The following is a 26759-nucleotide window of genomic DNA, read 5'->3' on the forward strand; positions in this document are numbered from 1 at the left end:
CCAAAGAGCACAGTTCTCCGGGTGTCTTGAATTCGATGTTATCTACGTTAGCATTTGCCTCTCGTAGAAATTCAAGTAAGTCTTCCCAGCCATACTCGGCACAGCTCAGAGTGAGGAACCATGTGGGAGTACCTAAGTTCCTCAGCATACATTTTAAATCACCATGACGACGGTACCAGTACTCATTAGTACCACGCTGACACGCCATGAGATTAATCAGGTGAGAATCCAAAATACTGTCTTGGACATTGACTTTATCCATAAAGTCACTTGCCGAGATGTTTTGCATGTGTATACCACTTTTCAAGATGTGGTTCACTGCATATGACAGTCCAGACAGATCGCTTTCAAACAGGAGATGAAACAAATAGGGAATGCATTGTCGAAACCTAGCATCTCCTGCATACAATCGCAAAGTCCGGTATTCAGAAGCAGGAATTTGATGAGGTCGCTCATCATATCTTCCTCCCTGACCTGTTGGAAAAAGCTGTGGGAAACACCGAGCTTCCAAACTTTCCTCCCAAACACTAATGGGACTCCCTTTGGCTTGTTTCATTTGAAACAACTCAATAGCATTCCCCATGACTTCTTTGGAATGCAAAGGATGAACACTATAATGTTCATATATTTCTTCACTAGTAGAGGGTTCTACTTTCTCAATTTGACCAGCACACAAATCGCTATCCTCTTCCTCACTTACTTCCTCTTCTGCAACATATACATTCTTATAGTATTTATTATTTTTTTTCAAATACAATGTTGCCTTTTTAACTTTCCTAACATCTACTAAATCTTGCCATATTTTCTTATTCTTTGTCGGAACCCCATTAACTAAGATAACCAGAGGTTCCTCTTCCACTTTTTCTACTCCAATTGTGTTAATGTTTTTCTTCAAATCTAGAGGCAAATAAACAACTCTTCCCTTTAATCCTCTCTGTAAATCTGATGGAGGCAATTTCCCTGTCTTTGGCTCCATTCTTACAATAGCCTGAAAGGGATGGATACTTTGAATCAAAATAGATTCATAAGTATTTAAATCCTTCAATTCAGAAGGAATCTCAACCAATTCCAGATTATTATGAACTGCTCTAGCAGGCATCTGGTTTTGATTTAATTTGCAACAACAATAAGTACACACACGTTGATCAAATCCCAAATCAAAACAATTTTCTACCATCAAGTATGTTGCAAAATCCTTCCATTCACTATTATTTTCCCTTTCACTTTTTGCATATAAATCCACTAACTTAGTCTGATTCTTATAATAAGTGCGTCGACAACACACACAAGTGAAATTAGGCCTCTCACTTGATTTCACCTGAAACGTCGCAATTTCCCTCTGGAAATTATCTGTACTGGAAACCTGTACACTATCTTCCACATTACCCTCTTCTTCTGGGTCAATTTCAACATTCTCCTCTTTACTTCCAAAGTAACAAAACTCAATTTCTTCACATATGTTCTTCACATCTATTTCAGAACCATGCAAAAGAGCAGCGCATAATTGTTTAAGCATAATTGCTGGACTCTTAGCATAATACAACATTCTAACTAATTTCCTCACTTTATTATGATGCACTGCTAGCATCCTGAAATGATGAAAAACACTCTGGCATACTCTCCTGGAAAGACAAGCCAGTGAATGACCATGCAAACCTGTCACTTCTCTCACTCTGCAAGGATCTAATTCTTGCAACAACTTCATTTTCTGCTTCAAACTTTTCTTATTAAATGACCGTACAAAATCACAAAGCAAATTGATGGAATCCTGTCGCACACTGCAAATACTACTACACTTCCAGGTGTACACAGGACCCTTAGCACGTCTCCCTAAAACCTCATTACCTAACACCTCTTCTGCCTCTGTTGTCACAAGTTTTTCTTTTTCAACTGGACAACCATCTTTCACTTCATAAGCACGACCACTGGTGTCAACTGCATGCACCAAATCATTATCCTGGAAATAACTCTCCTCATTAAAAAATGCCTCACAGCTTGAACTATGCATCCATTCTCCAGAAAAAACTTCACAAAAATTACTACGATTAACTATTCTCTTCCATCTACTATTTCTTTTGAAATCATAAATTGCCTTGTTTAGCTTCCTAATTCTATTGATTATCAAAATAAATAACTTACGTTTAATTTCAAATGCCTGATCAATAACTTTCTCAACTTTTTTTTTTCTCTTATAAAAAACCAGTTTCTGTTGACCTTTCTTAATATTTTTTAACAAATTGCCAATTATCCTGTTGCGGAACATTCGTTTACGAATGTCCCTAAACTGTTGTTTCCTTCTACTATCATGCACAGAGTTATCTCTTGCTCTAGCAGTAACATTTTTGATTGGCCTTTCCTTTCCATTTGATTTGCTTATCTTTTTATGGACTGAAACATTTTCTGTAGTAATATTTTTTTTACTACACATATTTCTTATGAAATATTTTGTGCTCTTACCCGGTGCTTTCTTCGTGACTTGACAAATCTTTTTGTTAGAGGACTGCTGCTTATTTTGTTTCACCTGCTGTCTTTGACGTTTTGCAGCCTTTCTCTGTCTTTCTATTGTTGGCATGGTGAAATCTTGAAATGATCTGCATTTGAATCTGTGGTAAAATATAATAAAAAATGTTATTAACCATTATTACCAAACAGTAAATCAATAACAATGATCAAAAACTTAACACACTACTTGACATTTTAAATAGAAGATTTTTTAGTCCTTGGCAAATTTACAATACAGAAATAGCAGAAAAGAAATTACATTTATATTTATGTTACCTGTGCTATTTTATATGTGAATCTGATCTAATTTTATGAGCATATTTTAATATTTTATTGAAGACACTACACATAACCTGTTTTTGAAGGTGTCTTTATTTTTAAATTAAACGGTTTACATTTTTACTTTTTATTAATTATACATTTTAAAAATAAATGTTTATATTTCCATAGGCTCAAGCAGGTCAGCTTCCCACCCTATGTCATATAATTCGGACAAATCTGCATCCTCATCACGCTCTTCTTCATCCTCAGGATTTAAATCATCCAATGGATCAACATCCACTGATGTTTCAATTACAAGTTCAATGATGAGGTCAAAATCAACTGATTGCAGATTGTCACTCATGTTGATGTTGTCTTTATCTTTAAAGAAAGATAACAACAATGAGATGTTGCAGAGTAAGAGACAAATCTCAGAGATTATAATAGTAAAATTGTTTAACAAGAGTAATATTTTGCAGCTATTATTTAGCCATGTCCAGCAATGCTGATCAGGTGAAGACTATGTCTAATTTTTCAGTGAACAGGACTCATCTCTTCTTAACCTTGGATAAGCCTCACCGACTCTGTGTGTCCTGCACATACTTAAATGTAAAGGGGCAGATTTATGTTAAATGGCACATCCCCAGGCATGCACCAGTTAACGTGCACCGCTGCTCTGCCACCCATGGTGTGCCGTATTTACAATCAGATAGGAGAAAACTGCGTCAAAACCCTGTGCCTGCTTTAAGCAGGCATAGGTCTTGACGCAACATTGTGGAGATGGGGCACCCCTGAGCCTTGCTTGAGCTGCATCGCACTTGCGATACAACTCCAGCAATCACTACCTTTACATCACAGATACATCACGCATCTGTGCCATTTTTGCCCCATGATGCCCCGCATTGTAAATGCAGCACACCATGGGTGGCGGAACAGCGGCACAGGATGACTGACACATCCCTGGTGATGCACCAGTCATCATAAATCTATCCCTAATCTTCTTATCTTGTTACAGATGAACCGCCATATGTACCATCAAACTATTTTGCATTTCCTAAATAGCGAATTTTAAGGAATAAATAGCAATTCTTTACCATTCCTAATTTGCAATGAGCAAATTGCTAATTGCAAGTTACCCATTCATTTCCATGGGCTAGGAGCCTCATAGGAATGAAGGTTTAATTTGCGATTAGCAATTTGCTCATCACAAATTAGGAATTTTTCCAAGGGTGCAGGGGTGTCTCAAGAACACCCTGCTGCACCCCTGAAAAAGAAATTTGGGGACATATGGCACACATACATGCCCTAAGGGCATGTGTTGCCGTCATATGGGACCTTTTGTTTTTTTGAAAAAAAGCTTTTTGAAAAGAATTCACAAATTACCACCAATTTACCACAATAGTTTCCAAATCCTTAATGTCATTTTTTACATATTTTTTGTTTGATACATTGCATTTAAGTAATCGCAAAATTTGCAAATCCTTCAGTGCAATCGCAAAATAAGGAATAGCAAATTTTGCTATTCCTTATTTTGCATCAAACTTGTTTGATACATACCATTTGTCTAATTAGCATTCGCAAAGGCCGAAATTCGCAGAATTTTGATCTTTGCGAATGCTAATTAGCTTGATACATATGGCCCCAAGTGAGGCCTGTCTTGCAACATGGTGCATCTTTTGCATCACTGCTGCATCGGTTTCATGTGGTACGTTTTTTTTACACCATGACATATCTGCCTAAAAGCATCAATTTGTAATTTTGTCGCCTCATAGCAAATCTTTTGCACCGCCGCTGCATCATAAAAGTGACACACAGTGGCGCAAAAGAGGCATACACCTATCATAAATCTGTCCCTAGCATTTTAAATGATTAATCCAGGATGACGATAAGGTGTGGCCTATCCAGAGGTTTGTTTAAGGTGAGGCCTACTCAGGATTGCAGATTAAAGTTACGCTTGATGAAGAATACAGAAGAGATAATACATGTAAAGGCCTACCAATGAAGTAAGTGATTTGCACTTTATTTCGCCAGTCATCATAAATGTATCCCTAAGCTTCTTATCTTGTTACAGATGAACCACCATATGTACCATCAAACTATTTTGCATTTCCTAAATAGCGAATTTTAAGGAATAAATAGCAATTCTTTACCATTCCTAATTTGCAATGAGCAATTTGCTAATTGCAAATTACCCATTCATTTCCATGGGCTAGGAGGCTCATAGGAATGAAGGTGCAATTTGCGATTAGCAATTAGCTCATCACAAAATAGGAATTTTTCCAAGGGTGCAGGGGTGTCTTAAGAACACCCTGCTGCACCCCCTGAAAAAGAAATTTGGGGGCATATGGCGCACATACATGCCCTAAGGGCATGTATGGGCGTCATATGGCACCTTTTGTTTTTTGGAAAAAAAGCTTTTTGAAAAGAATTCACAAATTACCACCAACTAGAAGTTGGTGGTAGTTTCCAAATCCTTAATGTCATTTTTTTTACATATTTTTTGTTTGATACATTGCATTTAAGTAATCGCAAAATTTGCAAATCCTTCAGTGCAATCGCAAAATAAGGAATAGCAAATTTTGCTATTCCTTATTTTGCATCAAACTTGTTTGATACATACCATTTGTCTAATTAGCATTCGCAAAGGCCGAAATTCGCAGAATTTTGATCTTTGCGAATGCTAATTAGCTTGATACATATGGCCCCAAGTGAGGCCTGTCTTGCAACATGGTGCATCTTTTGCATCACTGCTGCATCGGTTTCATGTGGTACGTTTTTTTTACACCATGACATATCTGCCTAAAAGCATCAATTTGTAATTTTGTCGCCTCATAGCAAATCTTTTGCACCGCCGCTGCATCATAAAAGTGACGCACAGTGGCGCAAAAGAGGCATACACCTATCATAAATTTGTCCCTAGCATTTTAAATGATTAATCCAGGATGACGATAAGGTGTGGCCTATCCAGAGGTTTGTTTAAGGTGAGGCCTACTCAGGATTGCAGATTAAAGTTACGCTTGATGAAGAATACAGAAGAGATAATACATGTAAAGGCCTACCAATGAAGTAAGTGATTTGCACTTTATTTCGCCAGTCATCATAAATGTATCCCTAAGCTTCTTATCTTGTTACAGATGAACCACCATATGTACCATCAAACTATTTTGCATTTCCTAAATAGCGAATTTTAAGGAATAAATAGCAATTCTTTACCATTCCTAATTTGCAATGAGCAATTTGCTAATTGCAAATTACCCATTCATTACCATGGGCTAGGAGGCTCATAGGAATGAAGGTGCAATTTGCGATTAGCAATTAGCTCATCACAAAATAGGAATTTTTTCAAGGGTGCAGGGGTATCTCAAGAACACCCTGCTGCACCCCTGAAAAAGAAATTTGGGGGCATATGGCGCACATACATGCCCTAAGGGCATGTATGGGCGTCATATGGCACCTTTTGTTTTTTGGAAAAAAATGCTTTTTGAAAAGAATTCGCAAATTACCACAAACTAGAAGTTGGTGGTAGTTTCCAAATCCTTAATGTCATTTTTTACATATTTTTTGTTTGATACATTGCATTTAAGGAATCGCAAAATTTGCAAATCCTTCAGTGCAATCGCAAAATAAGGAATAGCAAATTTTGAATTAAGGACATTTTAAGTCATTTCCACATGTGCAGTGTTTTCAAATTATGATTTGAAAATCGTTTTTGGGGAAAAGTAATGGTTTGCAAATTTATGACAAGGACATAATGGTGTATGCTTCTCTATAAGGCATTTCAGTGTCTCTGATGTCATTTTTCCCATATTACATTATAAGACCTTTCCCCATGGAGCACATTCCTTGTAAATATGCTCCCACCTGTGCATGGTGAATTTAGATTTTGACTGTTTGAGTCACATAGCCATGTTAAAAGTGACCCAAAAAAATTGCAAACGCTTTAAAAAAACACATTCATGTGTCTTAAGGACATTTTAAGTCATTTCCCCATGGACAGTGTTTTGTAAGTGGCGCAAAAGAGGCATACACCTATCATAAATCTGTCCCTAGCATTTTAAATGATTAATTCAGGATGACGATAAGATGTGGCCTATCCAGAGGTTTGTTTAAGGTAAGGCCTACTCAGGATTGCAGATTAAAGTTACGCTTGATGAAGAATACAGAGGACATAATACATGTAAAGCTCTACCAATGAAGTAAGTGATGTCCACTTCATTGCGCCAGTCATCATAAATCTATCCCTAAGCTTCTTATCTTGTTAGACATCAACCGCCATATGTATCATATAACTATTTTGCATTTCCAAAATAGCGAATTTTAAGGAATAAATAGCGATTCTTTACCATTCCAAATTTGCGATGAGCAAATTGCTAATTGCAAATTACCCATTCATTTCCATGCGCCAGGATGCCCATATGAAAGAAGGTGCAATTTGCAATTAGCAATTAGCTCATCGCAAATTAGGAATTTTTCCAAAGGTGTAGGGGTGTCTCAATAACACCCTGCTGCACCCCTGAAAAAGAAATTTGGGGGCATATGGCGCACATAAATTTTAACAACATTCCTTTACCTCAAAAACGATTTTCAATTCATAATTTGAAAACACTGCCCACAGGGAAATTACTTAAAATGTCCTTAAGACACATGAAAGTGTTTTTTTATTGCCTTTCCAGCATGGTTGGGTCACTTTTAACATGGCTATGTAACACAAACATTTAAAATCTAAATTTGCCATGCACAGGTGGGAGCATATTTACAAGCAATTTGCGCCACAGAGAAAGGTCTTACATTAAAATGGGAAAAATAACATCAGGGACAGTCAATTGCCTTATAAAGAAGCATACACCATTATGTCCTTGTCATAAATTTAAAAACAATTCCTTTTCCCCAAAAACGATTTTCAAATCATAATTTCAAAACACTGCACATGGGAAAATTACTTAAAATGTCCTTAAGACACATAAAAGCGTTTTTTAATTGCCTTTGCAGCATGTTTGTATCACTTTTAACATGGCTATGTAACACAAACATAAAAAATCTAAATTTTCCTTGCACAGGTGGGAGCATATTTACAAGCAATTTGCGCCACATAATTCATAATTTTCTCCTTAAAGCACACTATTCTCTATCTAAATTAAAGAAATATTTTCTCACCTTAGCAAATACTTTGAGTTTGAAAACAGTCTCAGAAACACACCAATTTGTCTTCAGCAGAGCAAAAGGTATGCACTCCAGAGTCTGCAGCTATCAAAAGCACAGAAATGCTGTAATTCTTCACACATATCTCTCATGTCACCCAATCAAAACTCTTCCCTCACTTTTTTTCAAATGAAAACCCTTCCCCCCTCTGCCCTTTCTGCCTTTTCTGCATGGCAACCACCTCTTGGAAGACTTCTGGTGTTTGCAAGTTCACACAACAATGTTGCAATTGAACTCTGAACTCTCAGTGCACCTGCATATCCAGTGCATTCTTTCATTTAATGATTTTTTATTGACCATTCAAAATACATCTTTCAAATAACTCATCCGTGCACCCTAACGTTCTGTTTTCAGCAATCAAAATCCACCAATCACTGTTACTGCTTCATGAACACAGAAACTCCACAGTTTAATTCATTTTAAACTCTCATTTTTTCAACTGCCATGTCATTGCCACACTTCATCTGACTGCAGGAGAACCTTCTCTCACCATGTTTTCTGTCTGGATTGTTGGACATAGTTATATTCACTGGGCTCAAAGGTACACTGACAACAGGAATTTACCTAACCTCAATTTACAAGATGTGGAAATTAAGTGGTTTGGCCACAGAGGATTAAAATGTCACCAATTGATACCATTGGTGAAAACCTTTATGCATTTGCCCAAACCTGACCTGTTAATTGTGCACTGTGGAGGTAATGACTTGGGCACTTTGACTGGTGTAGGTCTGGAAATGCTTTTAAAGGACACCTTTGAGCAATTAATGGCACTTTTTCCTCAGACTGCCTTGGTATATTCAAATATATGCCAAAGACAGAAATGGAGGTGGTCAAACCAATTTTGTCCACAAATTGAGAAGTCGAGGAAGCATGTAAACAAATCTGTTTCAGCTTACATGAGAGACCATGGAATGGGCTCCCTGTACAACAATAACTTGCGTTACTACATGCAAGATATCTACAGAGGAGATGGAGTTCACTTCTCAGATGAGGGCAACAGAATTTTCACTCTGAATTTAAGAATGTGCATTGGTACCTACTTATAAGTACCTAAATGTACCATAAACCCAAAAGCTCTTCTCAGAGCTACCCTACATCTGATCACTCACAATTATTATTTTACTCTAACATTTTTCACTAATTTTCAACAAAGTACGCTCCCTGGGGCGCTACCCGGTACGCGAACCGGGAGCTAACCTCGCGAAATTTAAAAAAAAAATGTTTTTTTTTCGCACATATGGGCCTCCTCAGCCACCCTCACAAAACCTAGGGGGTCAAGATAAGTCTACCGTGCCCCCTTCTACCCATTCTGAACATTATTTGCCCTCCATCTTGTATCTTAATTCGACCGAAACACAAAATGGTGGACTCCCATTACGCTTAAGGTTCGCGAACCGGGGCGCTCAACGGTTCGCGTACCGGGTCGCTCCCTGGGAAGCGCACCATCAAAAAAGGTGGGAAAGTAGTTCACAGAAAAGCCACTGGAGACAATTTCACCAAATATAGACTAGCTCATACTACATACCAATCCCTACCATTTTCACAAATTTGATTGGAATTCCATTTAGCCATTTAGCCTGTAGACCTCTCTAAATACCGTGAGGTAAATTACTTCACAAAACACATCTGAAGTGTTGGAATTGACAACCAATTAAAATGTTACTTTCATTTTCTACTTTTTTTACCTGACATTTGATTGGTTATATACCTGAATATATATAAAGGAAGAGAAGAAAACACAGCCATTTTGACTACTACTTCTTGGTGTACATTTCAATAGGATTTTCACTAATTCCTTCAACTTCTATCTAAAGGTAAGTTTTTATTTTTAAAACTGAAGTATATTGTGCACTATAAGGTAATATGGTAAACTTTTTCTGATAGTTATATACTATCCCTCTGTAGTAGTTATAGATTTAGATAGACTTCTCTGTTATAGTTATGGATGGAGTTAGGCTTCTCTTGTATAATTATGAATTTACTTACGTTAAATCACATACACTTTTTTATATTCCTACTTCCACTCTGATACTATACACTGCCCAAAATTAATCCCAACAGTGCCCTATCTCTACTAATATATATTTTTTTAATCTAAATTTCAGGCAAAATGGAAGGCGAACAGAAAGTTGAATTTCAAATTGTCCTGCAAGAGAGCAGCCAAGAAATCAATGATGAAAATGATATTGAATTTTTCGATGAAACTTTAGACAAAGAACTACTGCAATGTGTACAAGCAGTAGATAACCTCCTTGAAAATGAGGACATTTTACACCCTCAGAGACTACAATGTATATTCAATGATAATTATGAAATTTCTGACAATGAAATGTTAGAAAGTTTAATAAATTATGAAACACAATCACAATAAAAAAAAATGCTTAAAAAATAAAGAAAATAAAAAATAATCAACAAAACCAACAATCAATTAACATACAGCATTTGAAAAGTCTATCATTCATTTTTCATTGCAGTACGCTGCCCAGAACGCTTCCCGGTTCGCGGACCGGGCGCTCCCCATGCAAAAAACCCAAAATTTTTTTGTTGTTTTTTTTGCCCCGCGGGGCCCTTTTAAAACCTCCACATTAAACCTAGGGGGTCAGGGAGGATCTAGTATGCCCCCTTATGGTTATTTCCCCCTTTGTTTTGGCCTCCTCTTGTCTCTCAATCCTACCGAGAGACAAGATGGCGGCCGCTCCGGACTGTTTAGAATGTTGACAGACACCGGAGAGCCAATCAGCTTAGCTACGCGAAGTTCCGGTACGCTTAAGGTCCGCGGACCGGAGCGCTGCCCAGAGCGCGCTTACAGATATATATCTTTTTTTAAACGTTAATTTCTCAAAATCCACTGGAGCACATATATTGAGACCTAGAAAAGGCACATCGGGCTACCAGTCCCTACAATTTTGCCAAGTTTCATGCAAATCCATTCAGCCGTTCGGGCTAAAAGTGAGGCCAACCGCCCTATGGAAAACTCAATGTTAAAAACACGTTTTGGGACCCCCCTTTTTTCTCGGCCCCCCCTTGACGAACCCCCCCCAAATTTCCAAGGGCTGCTCAGAAACAAAATGTTCCATTTTCCAGAAAATTTCAGCCAATTCCGTCCACAAACGCCAAAGTTATTAGACATAGAATTTTCAAAAATCCCATAGGGAAAAAATCCTAACTATATATACCTACTGGCGACCGCCAGTAGGTAATATATATATATATATATATATATATATATATATATATTCACTGAAAAAAAACATAGGTTTTACACACGTTATAGTTAGGAATTAGCATTTAAAAAACCTAGCAAATTCATTGAAAAAACCATAGGTTTTATATCAGTTATAGTTAGCTGGACAATTTACTCATACAAAACCATTGAAATTCCCACGTTATAGTTAGTTGTACTCACTATAACTGGCGCGCCCGCAAAGCACTGCTAATGACGTCACATATTACATCACTCATGACATAGTCAGTGACATCACTCATGACATCACTGATGACATCTCAAATGACATCACTGATGACATCATCCTTGTAAAAAAATGGCAGACACTCTCTCAGTGTAATATAAGTTTTGATACACACATTGACAAATAGAATCAAATAATTACAAAACAATGGAGAAACTAATTCCCATTACAACAATCTATTCAGAAATTGCAAAATCTACATACACATTCGCTCATTCACCAACATATCTATATAGTTACTCATACACATACTCAATCATCATAAATACTCATTCATCTATACATTTTGTTACACAACGACACTCATCCTTAGAGTTACTCACACACATACTCACACAAGCAAATAAATTATAAAACAACCATATACTTGCTTATACAGCTATACATACACCACTACTCTTACTTCTACAGAAACGTACACATACTTTTTAACTAAAACTATCTCTTATAGGAACAAAAAAGTATTTATACAGAAACTCTTACAATTTCTCACTCTCACACATACTTACCTATATGCATCAATTCTTACTTATAGTAATTTAAAACATATGTAGTTACTCATAAAGAAATTATTCTGACAGTCACTCACTCACTAACACACCCATACACACACTCATCCACCCATACAGTCCTGCACACATGCTGTCTTCAAAACATACAAACAGTAAGCCACTCATTCATTCATATATGCACAAAGTAATACCCCCCACCAAACTTAACAGACACTCATACTAATACTCAAAAAACTAACTAATAACCCGTATAGACAATCATGTAGCTACTCACCAACCCAAGCATCCTTCTATAGATAAAGGGAGACAGTGATACAGATATTTACAACTTTAAACAATAATTGCTAATACATGTATTTAGTAACATACACTTAATAAGTCAGTTATACAATCAATTAAAAAAAAACATCCATTTAAACACTAATTTAATCGTTTGTTCTTCCATCGATGTTTAGGTACACATATATAAAATATTTCTTTTTTTCAGAAAGACTAACATTCACTGGATGATGTCATCAGTGATGTCATCAGTGATGTCATTTGAGATGTCATGAGTGATGTCATGAGTGATGTCACTGACTATGTCATGAGTGATGTAATATGTGACGTCATTAGCAGTGCTTTGCGGGTTCGCCAGTTATAGTGAGTACAACTAACTATAACGTGGGAATTTCAATGGTTTTGTATGAGTAAATTGTCCAGCTAACTATACCTGATATAAAACCTATGGCTTTTTCAATGAATTTGCTAGGTTTTTTAAATGCTAATTCCTAACTATAACGTGTGTAAAACCTATGGGTTTTTCAGAGAATTTGCAAGGTTTTTTAAATGCTAATTCCTAACTATAACGTGTGTAAAACCTACGGTTTTTTCAGTGAATTTCAAAGGTTTTTTAAATGCTAATTCCTAACTATAACGTGGCTGTAACCTATGGTTTTTTCAGTGAATTTCAATGGTTTTGTAAATGAAATTTTTTTAATGTAATAATTGTTATATTTTTTATACTGATTTAATATATTACTATAAATTTTTTATTTTTAGATATATTATTTCTTAAATTACATTACATATTTTTAATATAAATTGATACAAAATGTTTGTACACCTCTCTGCAACGCAGCCCCCTGACGTGTTTGCAGAGGGGGAACTAATTCCCCTTGCATACTGGGGGTCCCTGGGGGCCAACTAGCCCACCAGGAACCTCCAGTATTCCCCAGGGGGCTGCATTGCAGAGAGGTGTAATCAGGCCACACCCTTTTTTACACCTCTCTGCAGCGCAGCCCACGGGCGCGTTTGCAGAGGGGGAACTAATTCCCTGGGAGGCAACTAGCCCACCAGGAGCCTCCAGTATGCGCCAGGGGGCTGCGCTGCTTTGCCCCAGAGGGCGGCGGTCCCCGGGGCAGTGTGGGGGGGGATTGGGTACCCCCACACTTCTTTATCACTATGCCCCCACAATTTGGTCCCCCTGGGGGATAATTTTTAAATAAACATACCAGGTTTTTTAAACATTTTTGGCCTTGGGGGTCCTTGTGGGACCCCATGAGCAGGCCTAGGGGGTCAGGGTGCTTCTACCCTGCCCCCTTTTTGTGTTCTACACGTTTGTTTTTCTGCTTTCTTGTGCCTCGGTCTACCGAGCACAAGATGGCTGCCAACACTTCCTGGTTTGAAGTGTTGAAAGCCAATGAGCATGCAGCTCGTGCTCGAGAAGTTTTAGAACTCAAAAAGGGGGCAGGGTAGAAGCACCCTGACCCCCTAGGCCTGCTCAGGGGTTCCCACAAGGACCCCCAAAAATATATTTTTTTCGCCTTGGGGTCCCCCTGAGCAGGCCTAGGGGGTCAAGGTGCTTCTACCCTGTCCCCCTTTTTGAGTTCTACACTTTTTTTTCTGCTTTCTTGTGCCTCAGTCTACTGAGGCACAAGATGGCTGCCATCCATTTCTGTTTTGGAGTGTTGACAGACAGTGGCAGCCAATCAGCATGAAGCTCGTGCACGGCAAGGTGGCGCACGGTACGCGCACGGTGCGTGCACGGTGCGCACTTATAGATATATAATTGATTTCAACTTTAATTTTCTCAGGAACTACTGGAAGGATTTACACTATTTAACCAAAAGCGTGATCTGCGTACCAGACTCTACCATTTTGCCAAGTTTGGTGTAATTCCGTTCTGCGGTTCGGGCTGTAGCCGTGTCTAAAGGTCCTATGGAAATTAACATGGGTAAAACACGTTTTGGGACCCCCCTTTTTTTCTCGGCCCACGCTTGACGAATCAACCCGAGACTTTCAGGGAAGGAGCGCAGCGGAGCTGGCCAAAAGTTTGGAAAATTACAAGCAAATTCCTCAACCGGCGCCAAAGTTATTCCCAATAGAATGTTGCGGATTCCTATGGAAACTAGGTCCTAACTATAACTACCTACTGGCGACCGCCAGTAGGTAATATATATATATATATTACCTATTGGCGGTTGCCAGTAGGTAATTATTTAGGACCTCATTTCTATTCAAAAAGGGTTTTTTCTTTTGCTAAAATCTTTAGCGCCGTTTGACGAATCTTTGCGAAATTTTCAAAACTAATGGTTCGCTCAGGTCAGCTCCTGTCTTGGAAGTTTCGGGGTGATTCGAGAAAAAAACATTTTCTCCATGTTAATATCCATAGGAAACTTTAGACAAAGCTACAGCCAGAACTGCTGAACGGAATTACACCACGTTTGGCAAAAAGGTAGGTCTTGGTTCAGAAAGCAACTTGTTTTTGTAAATGGTGTAAATCCGTTCAGTAGTTCCTGAGAAATTCAAAAATAACAAATATCGATATCTGGTGGCCGAGGAGGATTTGCAAACCCTCCCGATCACAAGCTTCATTTTGATTGGCTGCCAACACTCCAAACTAAGAAGTATTGGCAGCCATCTTATTCCTCGGTAAAACCGAGTTACAAGGAAAAGGGTCAAAAAATGCTTAGAAAACAATATAAGGAGGCAGGGTGGAAACACCCTGACCCCCTAGGCCTGCTCAGGGGGTCCGTGCCCAAAAAAGCATTTTATTTTTGGCCAAAGTTTTGCTGTTTGCGTGAATCCGATGGATTTTGTTTTTAAAACAAAGTGCGGCCCCTTGTTTTCCTTAAGCTACCTGGTAGGCCCGGCCACGGGGCAATTTATTATTGGTATGCCGAGGTCTGCTGGGGCCCCTGCAGCCCTGGGGACCACCACCTCCCGGGGCTTTATTATGAATGTGTGGGGGGCCTCTTGGCCCCCAGCAGCCCCGGGGACCGCCACCTCCCCGGGGCTTATCAGGAAAGATATGTGGGGGCTTCTGACCCTCACACTGCCCCAGGGACCACTACCTCACAGGGCATTCAGTAATTAAGGGTGGGAGGCCTTGCAGGCCGCTCCAAGCACCAGTGACCGCCACTTCCCCGGTGCTCCAAAGAAATTAGAGAAGTGTGACCCCACACTGCCCCGGGGACCATCACCTCTCCGGGGCACTAATTATGTTAATATGGGGGTCCATTGTGGACCCCCGGCCCCTAGGACCCCCACCTCCCTGGGGCTTTAATACTGATGGGAGGGGGAACATGTGCCCCCCCCTCCTGGAGCCTTCCTTGGTCCTGGAGACCACCACCCCCCAGAGCCAACTCCAGCAATGTCCCAGGATGCCCACCCCGCGACATTGCAGTTTGCAATGGCAAGGTTTCATTGCAAACTCTTTTTTGCTTAGTGGAAGTGAGAGCAGGAAACCTGCTCTTGCTTCCAAGAAGCAAAGCTGAATTGCTTTTGGACAAGGGGAGCTGCATGTCAACAGCTTCCCTTAGCCAAAAGCAATGCTGGCTCCCACAGGAGCCAGCGAGCCAGCTGGGACCGCAGGGGCATTGGGGCTCCCCCCGTGGTCCCCAGCGTAAGGCCAGGCCCTGGGGTATGGGGTCCCCAAGGCTATATTTGGCCTTTGGGTGGGGCCATGTGCCCCCCTTCCCCCCCAAAATAATTAAAAAGTCTGGCCAGGCCCCGGGGATGGGGTCCACGGGGCCAATAGTGGCCCAGGGATGTGGGGCCACATGGCCCCCCCTCCCTAATACATATATTTTTTTAAACAAGGCCAGGTCCCTGGGGATGGGGTCCCCAGGGCCAAAAGTGGCCCGGGGAAGGGGCTGGCAACGCGGCCCCCCTCCCATTTTATTAAAAAATAAAATAAAACAGAAGGCCGTGGCCCGGGGGATGGGGTCTCCGGGGCCCAAAACTTACTAGGAGAAGCGGGGCCACACAACCCCTTTCTAAAAAAATCAATAAAAGAGAAGCCGGCATTTCGCCGGAGGCCGACCCCCTCCCTGCACCTCCTGGCACATTCTGGGTTGGGGGATTAAGTCCCCTAGAATCTTAAGGGTTTTTATGGGCCAACAACCCCACTAGGTACCTCTAGTAAGCCCAACACAGTGGGATTGCATAGAGGTGGTCCGAGGCTACACCCCTTTTTTACACCACTCTGCAAACGCGCCTGATGTTCTGGCCTCTTGTGTCCTGATGACCTCAGGACTGAAGTAGTACAAAAGGGGGTGGTGATGGACGGAGAATCTGAATCAATCAAACACTCACACCCAGTCAAAAGATCTGGGTTTGATCCATCACCGTTCTTTAGCCCACTCTACCACCCCAGTTCAGACATGGCTATATGCCAATCAGTCTGACCCTGTGCCTCATGGGAACAGTCCAGCCCGAACTGCCAAGCCATGCCTACACTGGACCGAAAACAAGCTTCCGAGGACCGGTTTCTGGAATTCCAGCCGTCTTCAGCCCGGCTTGCTTAAATCCAGTGGCTAAGTGAGCAAGGGACTCACGTCTGAGCATACCCTGCCACACTTATGGCGGCCAAAGCGGTACAAAAGGGGGTGGTGATGGACGGAGCATCTGAATCAATCAAACACTCACACCCAGTCAAAAGATCTGGGTTTGATCCATCACCGTTCTTTAGCCCACTCTGCCACCCCAGTTCAGACATGGCTATATGCCAATCAGTCTGACCCTGTGCCTCATGGGAACAGTCCAGCCCGAACTGCCAAGCCATGCCTTCCCTGGACCGGAAACACGCTTCCGAGGACCGGTTTCTGGAATTCCAGCCGTCTTCAGCCCGACTTGCTTAAATCCAGTGGCAAAGTAAGCAAGGGACTCACGTCTGAGCATACCCTGCCACACTTATGGCGGCCAAAGCGGTACAAAAGGGGGTGGTGATGGACGGAGCATCTGAATCAATCAAACACTCACACCCAGTCAAAAGATCTGGGTTTGATCCATCACCGTTCTTCAGCCTACTCTGCCACCCCAGTTCAGACATGGCTATATGCAAATCAGTCTGACCCTGTGCCTCATGGGAACAGTCCAGCCCGAACTGCAAAGCCATGCCTTCCCTGGACCGGAAACAAGCTTCGGAGGACCGGTTTCTGGCATTCCAGCCGTCTTCAGCCCGGCTTGCTTGAATCCAGTGGCAAAGTGAGCAAGGGACTCACGTCTGAGCATACCCTGCCACACTTATGGCGGCCAAAGCGGTACAAAAGGGGGTGGTGATGGACGGAGCATCTGAATCAATCAAACACTCACGCCCAGTCAAAAGATCTGGGTTTGATCCATCACCGTTCTTTAGCCCACTCTGCCACCCCAGTTCAGACATGGCTATATGCCAATCAGTCTGACCCTGTGCCTCATGGGAACAGTCCAGCCCAAACTGCCAAGCCTTGCCTTCCCTGGACCGAAAACAAGCTTCCGAGGACCGGTTTCTGGCATTCCAGCCGTCTTCAGCCCAGCTTGCTTGAATCCAGTGGCAAAGTGAGCAAGGGACTCACGTCTGAGCATACCCTGCCACACTTATGGCGGCCAAAGCGGTACAAAAGGGGGTGGTGATGGACGGAGCATCTGAATCAATCAAACACTCACGTCCAGTCAAAAGATCTGGGTTTGATCCATCACCGTTCTTTAGCCCACTCTGCCACCCCAGTTCAGACATGGCTATATGCCAATCAGTCTGACCCTGTGCCTCATGGGAACAGTCCAGCCCGAACTGCCAAGCCTTGCCTTCCCTGGACCGAAAACAAGCTTCCGAGGACCGGTTTCTGGAATTCCAGCCGTCTTCAGCCCGGCTTGCTTAAATATAGTGGCAAAGTGAGCAAGGGACTCACGTCTGAGCATACCCTGCCACACTTATGGCGGCCAAAGCGGTACAAAAGGGGGTGGTGATGGACGGAGCATCTGAATCAATCAAACACTCACACCCAGTCAAAAGATCTGGGTTTGATCCATCACCGTTCTTTAGCCCACTCTGCCACCCCAGTTCAGACATGGCTATATGCCAATCAGTCTGACACTTTGCCTCATGGGAACAGTCCAGCCCGAACTGCCAAGCCATGCCTTCCCTGGACCGGAAACAAGCTTCCGAGGACCGGTTTCTGGAATTCCAGCCGTCTTCAGCCCGGCTTGCTTGAATCCAGTGGCAAAGTGAGCAAGGGACTCACATCTGAGCATACCCTGCCACACTTATGGCGGCCAAAGCGGTACAAAAGGGGGTGGTGATGGACGGAGCATCTGAATCAATCAAACACTCACGCCCAGTCAAAAGATCTGGGTTTGATCCATCACCGTTCTTTAGCCCACTCTGCCACCCCAGTTCAGACATGGCTATATGCCAATCAGTCTGACCCTGTGCCTCATGGGAACAGTCCAGCCCGAACTGCCAAGCCATGCCTTCCCTGGACCGAAATCAAGCTTCCGAGGACCGGTTTCTGGAATTCCAGCCGTCTTCAGCCCGGCTTGCTTAAATATAGTGGCAAAGTGAGCAAGGGACTCACGTCTGAGCATACCCTGCCACACTTATGGCGGCCAAAGCGGTACAAAAGGGGGTGGTGATGGACGGAGCATCTGAATCAATCAAACACTCACCCCCAGTCAAAATATCTGGGTTTGATCCATCACCGTTCTTTAGCCCACTCTGCCACCCCAGTTCAGACATGGCTATATGCCAATCAGTCTGACCCTGTGCCTCATGGGAACAGTCCAGCCCGAACTGCCAAGCCATGTCTTCCCTGGACCGGAAACAAGCTTCCGAGGACCAGTTTCTGGAATTCCAGCCGTCTTCAGCCCGGCTTGCTTAAATCCAGTGGCAAAGTGAGCAAGGGACTCATGTCTAAGCATGAGCGCAAAATCCGCTCCGATCGCGGATTTTGCGGATTTTCGGCAAATCCGCGATCCGCGAACTCTCGCGAATTTGCCGAAAATCCGCAATCCGCGATCGGAGCGGATTTTGCGGTCAAAAGTTCAAGCGAGCCTAATTAACGATGGCGCCGGCAAGCTGCCAGCGCCATCCTGCAATAGTTACTTAATTAGCTTCAACAGGAAGCTCTAATAGATAAGATACAGCAGGGGCTCGAGCGCCTGCTTTATTTTAACAGTTGGAGCTTCCTGTTGAAGCTAATTAAGTAACTATTGCAGGATGGCGCTGGCAGCTTGCCGGCGCCATCGTAAATTATTTCAACGGTGGTGTCTTTTGAATAAATATGAAGGGCAGGGTTCATTCGGGCACGACGGTCCTGGCACAAAAAAATAAACCTCAACAGGAAACACTTGCAGATATCAATAAAGCATGTGCCCTAGTTGAAGCTTAAATTCAGTGACTCATTCATCAGCCCAAAAATTAATCTGCTGCTCTGATCGGTCTCTGCCCTTTTATACACACAAGAGGCATGCTCGCATGGACGCCCCGTCCGTTTGGCCCCGCCCACACACTCGAGGTGTGCACCGTCTTCCCGCCATTTACCCACTATGATGGACATTTCACTCAACGGACCCCTGCGCACTTCGGCGCGATTGCATAGTAACACACACTTGGCCGCTGGAACTAGTTGAAGCGCAAATGCAGTGACTCATTCATCAGCCCAAAAATTAATCTGCTGCGCTGATCGGTCTCTGCCCTTTTATACACACAAGAGGCATGCTCGCATGGACGCCCCGTCCGTTTGGCCCCGCCCACACACTCGAGGTGTGCACCGTCTTCCCGCCATTTACCCACTATGATGGACATTTCACTCAAGGGACCCCTGCGCACTTCGGCGCGATTGCATAGTAACACACACTTGGCCGCTGGAACTAGTTGAAGCGCAAATGCAGTGACTCATTCATCAGCCCAAAAAAAATCGTGAGCGTTGGGAGGCTGGGCAGATGTGCCTTCTTCCCAAATATACCATCGAAAATCCGCTGTGATGCTGCTCTGATCGGTCTCTGACCTTTTAGACACACAAGAGGCATGTGCGCTCGCGTGGAAGCCCCGTCCGTTTGGCCCCGCCCACACACTCGATGAAGCCCCGCCCCCCAATCCGCAAATCCGCTAAATCCGCGGATTTTGCGGATCCACGATCCGTGGATCCGCTAAATCCGCGAATCGTGGATCCGCAATATCCGCCCATGCTTACTCATGTCTGAGCATACCCTGCCACACTTATGGCGGCCAAAGCGGTACAAAAGGGGGTGGTGATGGACGGAGCATCTGAATCAATCAAACACTCACACCCAGTCAAAAGATCTGGGTTTGATCCATCACCGTTCTTCAGCCCACTCTGCCACCCCAGTTCAGACATGGCTATATGCAAATCAGTCTGACCCTGTGCCTCATGGGAACAGTCCAGCCCGAACTGCCAAGCCATGCCTTCCCTGGACCGGAAACAAGCTTCCGAGGACCGGTTTCTGGCATTAAAGCCGTCTTTAGCCCGGCTTGCTTGAATCCAGTGGCAAAGTGAGCAAGGGACTCACGTCTGAGCATACCCTGCCACACTTATGGCGGCCAAAGAGGTACAAAAGGGGGTGGTGATGGACGGAGCTTCTGAATCAATCAAACACTCACACCCAGTCAAAAGATCTGGGTTTGATCCATCACCGTTCTTTAGCCCACTCTGCCACCCCAGTTCAGACATGGCTATATGCAAATCAGTCTGACCCTGTGCCTCATCGGAACAGTCCAGCCCTAACTGCCAAGCCATGCCTTCCCTGGACCGGAAACAAGCTTCGGAGGACCGGTTTCTGGCATTCCAGCCGTCTTCAGCCCAGCTTGCTTGAATCCAGAGGCAAAGTGAGCAAGGGACTCACGTCTGAGCATACCCTGCCACACTTATGGCGGCCAAAGCGGTACAAAAGGGGGTGGTGATGGACGGAGCATCTGAATCAATCAAACACTCACACCCAGTCAAAAGATCTGGGTTTGATCCATCACCGTTCTTTAGCCCACTCTGCCACCCCAGTTCAGACATGGCTATAAACCGTTCCTCGGAAGCTTGTTTCCGGTCCAGGGAAGGCATGGCTTGGCAGTTCGGGCTGGACTGTTCCCATGAGGTACAGGGTCAGACTGATTTGCATATAGCCATGTCTGAACTGGGGTGGCAGAGTGGGCTGAAGAACGGGGATGGATCAAACCCAGATCTTTTGACTGGGTGTGAGTGTTTGATTGGTTCAGATGCTCCGTCCATCACCACCCCCTTTTGTACCGCTCAGGACTGAAGTAGACTTCATCCCCTGAGCAGCATTATGCCAGGAGGCGCGTTTGCAGAGTGGTGTAAAAAGGGGGCGTCCCCTTGGACTACTCTCAGCAATCCAGCTGTGTGGGGCTTACTGAAGGTACCTAGTGGGCTAGTTGGCCGCCAGGGACCCTCACGAAGTAGACTTTAATCTCCACCCAAGAGCGTGCCAGGGAACGCGTTTGCTGAGTGGTAGGGAAAGGGGGCACTTAGGGGCCAACTACCCCTTCTGTTACCTCCACTAAGTCCCACACAGTGGGATTGCTAAGAGGTCTTCAGAGGCCATGCTCCCCTTTCTCCACCACTCTGCAAACGCACCTCCTGGCACAGTACTGGTTGGGGGATGAACATATTTTTATGTAACATGTCACTCGATAAATGCAGAGACACGCATGCATACCTTCACAAACTTGGTCAGACTTACAATAGTGATATGTTTAGGATTGCTATTTTATATTTGGTAGGTAGGCCTAACATTCTGAACAGTTGATTAATAGTGATAAGTACAGTCAGTGAGGCTCTGCTGGTACGCACAAACTTGCTGCTTGTAGCCCCTTCAATCAAAATATTGCGCCCATGTATGGGCTACAAGCAGCAAGTTTGTGCGTACCAGCAGAGCCTCACTGACTGTAGTTACCGGCAACACTTATTCTGTGCCTACGGTGGAGAAAACATCACTTGGATTATACCGCGATTTCACCAGGGAAGGAGGTGAATTATGGGAGATGAAGTACAGCAAGAGTGGGACAATTCCTTAATGCACCTGGGACACTGCGCACACATGATGGTAAATCCTTTGATAAAGGCAGAATGCTGAAACGCGTCAGGTGCATCACGTTATGCTTGTGCCTACGCCAATGGAAATAAAAGTGTGTTTGGCAGGAACTGGACTTGGCGCATTTCTTTGTTAAATGTTTATTGTCAGGAAGCGCTATCTCCCGATATAGCCAGGCCTGCCCTGCAGGGTTGGGGGCCCTCAACGTCAGCGGTTGTTTGTTTGGATATTGAATTGGGGGGCATGAACCGTTTGCCCTGCTGCAAGCCTATGGAATGCCGGTGATGATTGCAGCATGATTGGCGAGAAAGGGAGCCAGAGGATGCCTACGCCTTCATGAGGCAGGTTCCTGACATGTGCGCAATATTTTGATTGAAGGGGCTACAAGCAGCAAGTTTGTACGTACCAGCAGAGCCTCACTGACTGTACTTACCAGCAACACTCATTCTGTGCCTACGGTGGAGAAAACATCACTTGGATTAAACCACGATTTAACCAGGGCCAGAGGTGAATTATGGGAGATGAAGTACAGCAAGAGTGGGACAATTCCTTAATGCACCTGGGACGCTGCGCACACGTGATGGTAAATCCTTTGATAAAGGCAGAGTGCTGAAACGCATCAGGTGCGCCACGTTATGCTTGTGCCTACGCCAATGGAAATAAAAGTGTGTTTGTCAGAAACTGGACTTGGTGCATTTCTTTGTTGGATGTTTATTGTCAGGAAGCGCTGGCTCCCGATATAGCCAGGCCTGCCCTTCAGGCTTGGGAGCCCCCGACAACAGTGGTTGTTTGTTTGGATATTGAATTAGGGGGGCATGACCGCTCGCTCTGCTGCAAGCCTATGGAATCCCGGCGATGATTGCAGCATGATTGGCGAGAAAGGGAGCCGGAGGAGGCTTATGCCTTCGTGAGGCAGGTTCCTGACATGGGCGCAATATTTTGATTGAAGGGGCTACAAGCAGCAAGTTTGTGCGTACCAGCAGAGCCTCACTTACTGTACTTACCGGCAACACTTATTCTGTGCCTACGGTGGAGAAAACATCACTTGGATTAAAGCACGATTTAACCAGGGCTAGAGGTGAATTATGGGAGATGAAGTACAGCAAGAGTGGGACAATTCCTTAATGCACCTGGGACACTGCGCACACGTGATGGTAAATCCTTTGATAAAGGCAGAATGCTGAAACGCTTCAGGTGCGTCACATTATGCTTGTGCCTACGCCAATGGAAATAAAAGTGTGTTTGTCAGGAACTGGACTTGGTGCATTTCTTTGTTGGATGTGTATGTATGGTCGGGAAGCGCTGTCTCCCCATATAGGCCAGGCACGCCCTGCAGGTTTGGGGGCCACCGACGACAGTGGTTGTTTGTTTATATATATTCATATATATATATATATACATATAAACACATATATATATATATATATATATATATATATATATATATATATATATATAATATATCATTTAATTTGGGGTTACACTTACCTGGTCTGTTTTTACCACGCATATGCCCATACTAATCTTGCCCCTTAACAACGCAAATTTCGTTGTAAAGGAATGTGTGGTAAAGACTTGCGTGTAAGTGTCGCTGTTATTGTAAAGACCGTGTTGTAAAGCCATGCATGGTAATGGTGGGCATGGTTCCATCACACATTCTTCTGGTAATGGGGGAAGAGTACAATTAAGAAAAAGAAATATATTTCAACTGTGAATCAATTTATTTTCTTTGCATGCTTTCAAGAAATATTCATATATAATAAAACAAATGTGCAAATACTAAATTAAACACTATCTCTCTTTTGTGTTACCTATTCTCATGCATGTGGTTGTCAAAAGAGTAACTCTAGTTCTCATTGTGAATTTTAAGGGGTCAAGTCTGATAGTAACATGCTTCTTTGTGTGCTTACAAGTCTGTTCAGTTACCAGGTGTTTCAAAGGTTAATCTAGTAAAGGGAAAATCAACATATTTCATATTGTAACATTTTAACTGCATTTTGATTTAATGGGGAAGCGTGCAGATAAGTTTAGAATAATAATTCATGTATTGAAAAGCACCTTGTAAGAAATTAGGTTATTAGTAGCAAAGGATGCAAGTCCTTCACAAGTAATAATTCCACAATTGTCTTATTATTGGGAAATTCACTCTCACAGGCAGCAATTTGACTTTTTTAAGGCAGCAAGTAGAGCAGTCCAAGGTCTACTCAGGGGAGGTGGTGTGCTAGTAAATCCAGCTCGCAGATTGGCGACAACAGCTCTCAATGTGTTATTATCCGGCCTGTGCTTTTTCTTTTAAAAAGGAAAAGTACTGTTATTACATAAACTTCTAAATGCAACACTTTAAATTACAAATATATACAATCAGGTTGATGGAAATAGCTGTGGCGAGACTGTCCTATCACATTACACCGCTAGTGGGACCTGATCCCAATAATCACTATGCCTCCCACTTATACTACGTGAAACATCACAGAATAAAGGGATGCCATTATCAATAGGGCAGACCTTCTGGCTTTGTTAGAGTGTCTCCACAACAGTTAAATAGCCACATGTTATAATTCACCAATATAATACCACTGAACTCAATGGAGACAGTATCAGAATGCAATGCTTGTTATGACCCACCATTGAAGTCAATGGAGGGTCATACCAACTGATCGTCACATCCATTATAATGTTGAACCATGAATACCATTACCATTACTATTGTGAATAAGGCATTGAATTGAATAGCATATCTCAGAGTCTTTCTTTTACTTTTATTAGAATGCTACTGTAGTTGTGCGACCAACCAACAGGAGCCCTCACAGTCCCAAGAACATGTGCAAAAATACAGGCTCAGGGAGGGCTTGAACTCTATAGAGCAGCCTCTACAGGTCATTTATCTGATGACCTGGGAGACACTGGATGACTTTCCTGGAGGCACTTCATGAGAGCTGCTGCAATCCCTGTAATCCCCAAGTACATTTAAATGGACATTAGCGGTGAGCCAAAATTACAAAGAAAACCCCCCTTCTTTCTATACTAATTGTATGCATTTATTTAAGTCAATAAACATGGTATGCTCAGAAAATCTAATTCCTTAAAAAAAAAAAATTAATAATTTTTTTATTCCATTACTGTATATATCAAAACACTTCACACTTTTTGTCAAAATATACTACAATTATATGGTCAACAGTAAGGGGTTTTGGGTGCTTCAAAGTCCAACAGTATGAATATTGAAGTAGCTGCTTTCACTGCCGGCAGTGATGCTTTTTCCTTTCATAAAGTGACCTCACTCCGCATTTTCACTTTTATACTGGTGCCCCAGTACCACTTGGGGCGTCCACATACATTTTCCTGTAGATGGGGCTACGCCGGGGGCCCACTATTTCACTGCCCAACTGGCTTCCCACATCGCAGGAGCCAGCTTTCTTCCTTTCCCGTCCATGTGGAGTGCATGTGGGAACAGTGCTCTAGCTCCCATCCAGAAACAGGTATGGTTGAGAGTAGCACCAGTCATGGGTGAGAGTAGCACCTGGCCTTCAGCCGGCCTTAAAACCTTGGAGTGCCTTATCATGGATCCTGAGAGGAAGTAGTCCCCTTTGACTGTTTCCTATGTGTTGGGCCATGGAAAATGGTGCCCAGAGGCCAAAAGTTGGCTCTAGAAGGGGCGTCACGCACACTCCCTCCCCAAATGTATTAACAATTTGGGGTTGTGCTGAGCCCTAGGGGCTTGGCCCTCCCAGGGGGGAATAAAAGTACTTGCCTGGTTCCTGGTGCACTTCCCCTTCCTAATGTAGTGTAGTTCCTATATTCCCAATAGGCTCTGCGCATTGGAATAACATAAACAATAGTTTAGACGTAGGACTGAGGACTGAGGTCAGCTAGGTCTCTACTGAATATGTTAGACTTAATTATGAATGCCAGCTAGCTCAGAGGTCACTAGAAACTTTCTCGAATGAACAGGAAGGAGTTAACTTTCCTGATTAGACAAGAAGGGATTAGTTTCTGACAACCGCATAAACATGACAACTTTGCTCCCTCCAGTACAAGGAGTATATCTCCAGAGTCGTGTGAAAACAATAGACAGCTATTTCAATCGTGCATACTTAGTTTCACCAGGAGTGCAGAGAAATAGAGAGACGGGCGTTTTCAATAAAAGGTGTTATTTATTGAGCAGTCCTCTTTCTCGTGCAAGAGAAGTGAATTGCCACAATTGCAATACTTATCATGAAGTACAGTGCGTACAGTAAAAGGAGTATTATGAAATAATACTGTAAAAGCATTTATATGGTTTCTGAGCCATATGATACTTAAAACGGATAAAATATATACATACATAAAATCATTGACTAAACGTACTCAACTGGTGCTTCTAAGATACGCCTACCCCGGTGTACCTAACCTAAGCCTAGTACGTGGGAAGGAGTAAGTGAGCTGCAGTTTAAGTTAAGTTAGTTTTTGCCAAGAATCTGAATCAAGAATTCTCTAAGGATCTAATCAGCTCCGTACCTTGGTTATAGAA

The sequence above is a fragment of the Lissotriton helveticus genome, chromosome 8 (genome assembly GCF_964261635.1).
Source record: "Lissotriton helveticus chromosome 8, aLisHel1.1, whole genome shotgun sequence".
Lineage (NCBI taxonomy): Eukaryota > Metazoa > Chordata > Amphibia > Caudata > Salamandridae > Lissotriton > Lissotriton helveticus.